The following is a 6,000-nucleotide window of genomic DNA, read 5'->3' as shown; positions in this document are numbered from 1 at the left end:
TCAGTACATGAGTGGATTAGTAAAACGTGGTATATGTATACCATGGAATTCTACTCAGCCACAAAAACAATGGTGATCTAGCACCTCTTGTATTATCCTGGATAGAGCTGGAACCCATTCTACTAAGTGAACTATCACAAGAATGGAAAAACAAGCACCACAGGTACTCGCCATCGAAGTGGTATTAACTGATCAACACTTATGTGCACGTTTAGTAATAACATTCATCAGTGTCAGGCAGATGGGAGGGGGAAGAGGGGATGGGTATATACACACATAATGGGTGCGGTGCGCACCGTCTGGGGGATGGACACGCTTGAAGCTCTGACTCGGGTGGGGCAAGGGCAATATCCGTAACCTAAACATTTGTACCCCCATAATATGCTGAAATAAAAAAAATTAAAACAAAACTAAACAAAACAACAACAAAAAATCTCCTCACCCTTTTTGGGAATTAAAACCTACATTCCTGCCTGAGGCCAATAATCAGAGGGGCAGGGGAGCGTCCTTTGTTCTTTGTACCACAACAGATGGCTCAATGAAATTGTCTGGGTAGAGATGGGATGGATCAGAACCAGAGATGGGATGGATCAGAACCAGAGATGGGATGGATCAGAATCATCAGCTATAGTTGAACAGCAGTAGCCTGAAGCTAAAACTCTCCCTTTAAAAGCTCTGTATTTCTGCTATAAGTTAGGATGATGGCACTTTGACAAGTGCTGAACTTTCAGTAGCAGAATTTGGCCCAGAGAAATCCCAGGTGAAGCTGTGGGTAGGAGCATCGCCTTTTTGGGTAAGAGAGTGAAGGACCAGCCTGTCCCAGAGGCTGCTGAAGCCTGAGTAGCTCTGGGGAATGCCCATCTCTCTCTTCTCCAGATTTTAGCTTTGTTGAGAAAAAGGAAGTGGATTTGGGCAGTGTCCCGACACCTTGGCCATTTGTTTGCGCAAGTTCCCTGACATGCATGCTGAGACCCTGATTCCATCCATTTGGGAGGTTTTCAGACCTTCCTGCTCCGTGACATTTTGTTTGGATTTGTTTGGAGGTGCTGTCTGGGGGTGGAAGTCATGGTTGAGTGGAACTAGGGAACCTGGTTTGGATTTGGAGCTCGTTTGTACGGTGGCCATCGTGCACTGTCCTTGTCACCAAAAAGTGGAGACACTTATGGTGCAAAAAGAATCAGACCACTGGCAGAGCTGCTAAGGAGGCCACGTAAGGTGATCTGTTCTGCAGGGCCTTGATACCTGGCTAGATTTATATCCCCTTTAAAGACTGGGGCTCTGACATTTGGGATGGCACAGCTAAATGGAGATAGAAATCTCACGGACTCGTTCTCCTACCTGAAGCCTTGGTTCGACCTCATATGAGGCACCTTGAAACAATCCAAAGACATAAAAGCCACCTGCTGCACAGGGAACCCAACAGGTGGGGACCCACCCTTTCGATGATTGGCAATTTCACTCAGATGCCCAAACTTGCATTAGTAGGTGCCTTTTCAGGCTAGGTGGAGGTTTATCCTGCCTGAACAGAGAGAGCGTCTGAAGTTACCAGAATTCCTTTGAAGGAACTCACTCTGAGATGGGCTCCTACCAGGTGCTGCTGGCCCGGGGCAGGGCCTTTGCCAGATTCCTGCACACATATGCCGGCGCAAAGCAGGGACAGACCTCAACGGATGACGGGATGACAGGCATCAGCAGTCCAGGGAAAGAGGCCAGGCAGATGGAGAGTGGCATGCGGGTGGTGGACGTGGGGGCAGGCAGCTGCAGAGACAGCCCAGCAGCTCCTCCTCCTCCAGCAGGGATGCCAGCAGGCACAATAGCACGGCCCAGCTGCAGAAGGCCAGGGAGGCCCGGGCCAAGAAGGAAAAGACCTGGGAACTGATGGAGGCAGACAAGGCTCAGACAGGAAAGGTCAAGCTGTTCACGTCCTACATGAAGGCTGTCGGACTGTTCATCTCCTTCCCGAACATCTTCCTCTTCTTGTGTAACCATGTTGCCACCCTGACTCCTAACTGTTGGCTCAGTCTCTGGACCAAAGGCCCCATTGTTGACAGGATCCAGGAGCACACTAAAGTCCACCTGAGTGTCCATGGAGCCCTGGGCAGTTCGCAAGGTATCACCGTGTTTGGCTACTCCGTGGTGGTGTCCCTCGGGTGGTGGGGAGGGGGCGTCTTTGCTTCCCACCGTCTGCACCTGCATCTGCTGCACAGTGTCCTGTGGTTGCCCATGATCTTTTTCGAGCGGACCCCCCGTGGGAACCTGGTGAAGTGCTTCCCAAGGAGCTTGACACAGAGAACTCGATGATCCCATAGGTCATCAAGATGTTCACAGGCTCCCTTCCTCCACACAGAGTGATAACGGACCCTCCTCTGTAGTGGAGGAACCCAGCCAGTAAGCAAAGCCCTATCTCTAGAATGGAGAGTGCGCACGTCCAGGAATTGATGCGGGAAACCCAGCTAAAGTGCGATGAGGGTTGCCACATGCCCTCCTCTGGATAAGGGTGGCCCCTAGAAGCAGGCTTAAGTTAAGCCCTATGGAATGGTTTATGAGAGACCTTCCTAGCACCCTGAGGTAGGTATAGTAACATAACCTTGAGTAAGGAAAGCGGAGTGAAGCATTATGTCAAGTGGTGGGTCGGATGCTAACCATTGTGCATGGTTTGCCTCTTTCAGGTCCTTGCTGCAGTTGCAGACACCCCTCCACCCTTTAAACCAGGAGGCTGGGTGCTGTCTAAAGCCTGGAGAGAACAGAACAATTGTTGTTCTCTGAACAACAACTGGCAGAGAAGTGGAGGGAACCCTAGGAAGTGCCTCTAACAACTCACACCTCATTGAAATTGTCAGGAGTAAAACATTGGGTCCATCATACCAGTGTAAAGAGGTGTCCCATGGAAGAAGAGGACTCAAGCCTCCCAATGGGACCAGCTTTTAGGTGAACTAAAATATCTGTTTAGGAAGATGGAAAATTAAAATGTTGATATTTTTGCTAACTTTCTTTGGTTATTTTTTCTGTCTATAGGATGGAGGGACAACTCCATAGTGAGGATTTCCAGGCCATCACCTCTTCTGCTGATCTGTCTCACTGCTGGGTTTGTCATCCTAAACCTCATTTGGTGCAGGGATTCCTGCATATGATTTCTGAATTCACAGAAGCTGGTCTCTGGGATCACCTACAGGGCGCAACTAATAACTAGTACTTGGGAGGCTGGGGTGGAAGGATCACTTGAGCCCAGGAGGTCAAGGCCACAGTGAGCTAAGTTAGCACCACTGCACTCCAGCCTGGGCAACAGAGTGAGACCCTGTCTCAAAAAATAAATAAAAATAAATTTTAAAAATAAGATGGAGTCACTTATGTCAAGGGTGCTCTACGCGATTACGAAGCTGAACATCAAGTCAATCCAGAAGTTCTCAGTGAAATTTCCACTGGCAAGAATCGAGTGATTCAGTCCACATTTACTGTTCACCAGCGCCTACGATTCCCCAGTTGTGACAAATACCCTGAAAACAATGAAGAAGCATCAAAGAACTGACAATTCAGTCAGAGAGGCAAAAATATCCTCTGGGCAGTTAAGGAGCACAAGGCAGCCTGTTATTATTATTCCCAATATTTTGGGAATGATGACATCTTTCTCTTGTTTGTTCAGATAATTTTCCTCTTCCCCCTCTACTCTTCTCCATCCTTAAAAACTGTGTGACACAGCATTTTAGTTAATTTAGTGTGGCATTTAAGTTAAAATTAATTTCATTTTGAGAATTTCCTACCACACTGAAATAGTGACACTTTGAATATCTAAAAATCAGGGTTAGAAATTCTAGAACAGAGTTGGGGAATACGATGAACAGGGAAGGCTCGTGATAAAGATGCCATGTTATCGGCGACATAGCTTGCTTAAGAGAATGTGCTTTACTTACTAATGGGAAAGGAAGCATTATCCCTAGACAGAATTTTAAAAACCCATCCCTAATGTTTACAAGCAGTGATGTTAATTCTAGAAGTGGCTCAATTACTCCCTACCAGGTCATTTCGGGACAGAAGAAAGCAAATTTTTCATGCTCCTTTTCTTAACTGGTCTTCTTAGTGAAAGAGGAGAATCTCCACTCACCGCAGGTGGCACTTTGAGGGTGTCCTTTAATGGGGTTACATCTGTATCCGGTTCTGAGTCCAAACCATAGGCTAATGGTTCAACTCCCACCAAATGGAAACCAGGCTAACTTTCTAGCAGCCTAAAGAACATTGCACATGGAATGTCCTGGGGAAAGTGTGGATGAACAGACCCCAGAAGGATCCAGGATCTGTGGGGTGGGAGGCCCTGGTTCCCAGGGAAGGATGCTTCCACAACAGCCACGGCTGCCATGGGGTCTCCTTGTGCCAAGAAAGCAGCTGGTGAGAAAAGGATTCATCACCCCAGCAGGAGGTCTGCCATCACATGGTGGGACATGGAAGGATATATTCGCACACTGGCGTCCATGAAGGTGTCTCTTGGTAGTTCCCTGCCCAATTCTGATGGCAACTAGACATCGTGTGGCAGCCACGTCCTGAGGAGGGCATGGTGACTAGGATTTCCACCCCTGGAGTTGAAGGTTCAGGTCATCCTACCAGGTAAAGCGCCAAGACCAGCAGGGGTGCCGGCTGACAGGGAGGGGAATCTAGAATGGTGTTCCGCAGTGAGCAGGTCCCTGCAACCTACTACCAAAGTCCAAGGAAGCTGACAGCTGAAGGACGAGGCTGACAAATCCAGTTTCCCAGAAAGAAACATGTAATGAGGACTTAGAAACAGAAGCCAGGTTTGGGGCAGCAGGGAGATGAGACGAGCTGGTGGATCCCTGCACCGTGACACCCCAGACCCAGGGCTTGTACGCCACAGGGAAGGAGTGTGTAGGGCAACTTAAGTCAACCCCTCGGGGAAAGGCAAAAATGCTACGTGCATCTGCCTGAGGGTAGGACTCATGGGCACAGTAAGATAGAAATCTTAGAGGCTTTCCCAGGACTGGGTTCAATCAGAAGTCAACGCACTGGATCAGCAACCACCATGGGTCGCTGTAGCCTCCATGAATGGCTGCAAAGAGGAGAGATGAGGAACAGTGACTGTGGCCTCAAGCCTGCCTGCAGCAGAAGAGACCAACAGCTCAGTCTGTGTTGCTGCTGTAACAGAATACCACAGACTGGGGACTTCATAGAGAAAAGGAATTAACTTCTCACAGTTCTGGAGGCTGGGAAGTCTGATATCAAGAAGCTGGCGTGTGGTGAGGGCCTTCACGTTGAGTCATCCCGCGGCAGAGGGCAGAAGGGTGAGTGAGCACACAAGGCGGCGAGAAAGGGGCCGACTCCCACAGTGACAGCATTAATCCATTGACCCAATCACCTCCTAAAGGTACTGTCTCTTCAATGGCAATTAAATTTCAACGTGAGTTTTGGAGGGGACATTCCAACCACAGCAACCAATATTACTCCCATAGGTGTCCCCAGGGAAAGAGAGAACCAGAATCCTGGAGTAGCTGTTTCCAGATGGGGTGAACTTACTACATGAAGCAGCTGGGCGAAGGGTGGGCCGTGGTGGGTGCCGTGCTACGCTGCTCATACTCCGCCTGCATGTTCAAGGTGCTCGTTTCTCCAGACGCGGGAACGTTTTCTGCTGAAGGCTCACAACTGGGTTCTTCTCCAGCTGAATGGGGCTACGGATATAGGTGTAGTCCCCTTACCTCATTAGGAACATAATGTGTATACTGGCAAATATTTAGCAATCAGTTCTCTGAGGAGGGAAAGCCCTGGTTTGCAGTACTGGGCAATTTCTATGGATGAACACTCCCACCGTGCCAGTTTCGAGATCAGCCTGACGTCACCGAGTGCGGGCTGGGAGGAGATGCACAGGTTTGACCCAGGAGCAAGATAGGACCCGTGGCCCAGCGCAGGGAGCTCACAGCCATCCCTCAAAGGGCCACCCTGGCGTCTGAGCTCCCCATGGGATCGGCTGAGGCCTCTGTTGAAGCCACATCACGGTCCAAC

This window comes from Propithecus coquereli, unplaced genomic scaffold, assembly GCF_000956105.1.
Source record: "Propithecus coquereli isolate 6110/MARCELLA unplaced genomic scaffold, Pcoq_1.0 Scaffold25, whole genome shotgun sequence".
NCBI classification, from domain to species: domain Eukaryota; kingdom Metazoa; phylum Chordata; class Mammalia; order Primates; family Indriidae; genus Propithecus; species Propithecus coquereli.
Note: the sequence above shows the minus strand (reverse complement) of the source record.